Consider the following 742-nt stretch of genomic DNA (forward strand, 5'->3'; position numbering starts at 1 on the left):
TGGGGGGGGGTGGGGGGTCCTGGCTGTAACCCCCGTGGGTGGCTAGTGGATCCCTTGCGGGGGGAAGGGGGGGAGCGGGTGAAGCCCCCCTCCTGGAGGGGTCCCAGAGCTGCCAGCACCTTTTTCTCCGGGGGGGTGTTGTCAATTTTAAAAGTCAGCACCTCTCAGAAAGGTGCTGAGGAGGAGGAGGGGGCTCCCCCATGTCCCCCCCCCTCCTCTCCCCCCTCTCCTTCATCTCTCCCAGCTCCAAAACGGGAACGTGGGGGCCATCAGGAGGGCCCCCAGGGGTGCCCAGACCCGAGGAGGGGATGTCATGGCAGGAGGCAATGGGCACTTGGGGCACATATCCCCCCTCCCCCCCCCCCATCCTCCCCCAGAGAAGCGGGGGGGCTCGTTCCCCGGGATGAAGGCTGTCCCCAGCTGCTCCCCCCGGGGCAGTGGCACAGACCACGGTGGGACGAGGATTGAACGGGGGGCACCCGCTGCCACCGGCCCCGCCACCACCCCCTCCCGCACCTGCCTGCGGGGAGATGGGTGTTTTTGTTAAAAAAAGAAAAAAAAATATTAAAAATTATAGCCACTGCCATAATTTGCTGCAAAACTTGTTTTGACTCTGGCCTGTGGGTGCTGCTGCTCTGCGCAGGTTGGGGGGGGCAAAAGCCAGCCGTGCCCCAGCCTCACGGGGGGCTCTGAGCCACAAATTGGAAGTGGGGGGCACGACCATCTCCTGAACCCCCCCCCC

Source organism: Calidris pugnax, unplaced genomic scaffold (genome assembly GCF_001431845.1).
Source record: "Calidris pugnax isolate Ruff unplaced genomic scaffold, ASM143184v1 scaffold4, whole genome shotgun sequence".
NCBI lineage: Eukaryota > Metazoa > Chordata > Aves > Charadriiformes > Scolopacidae > Calidris > Calidris pugnax.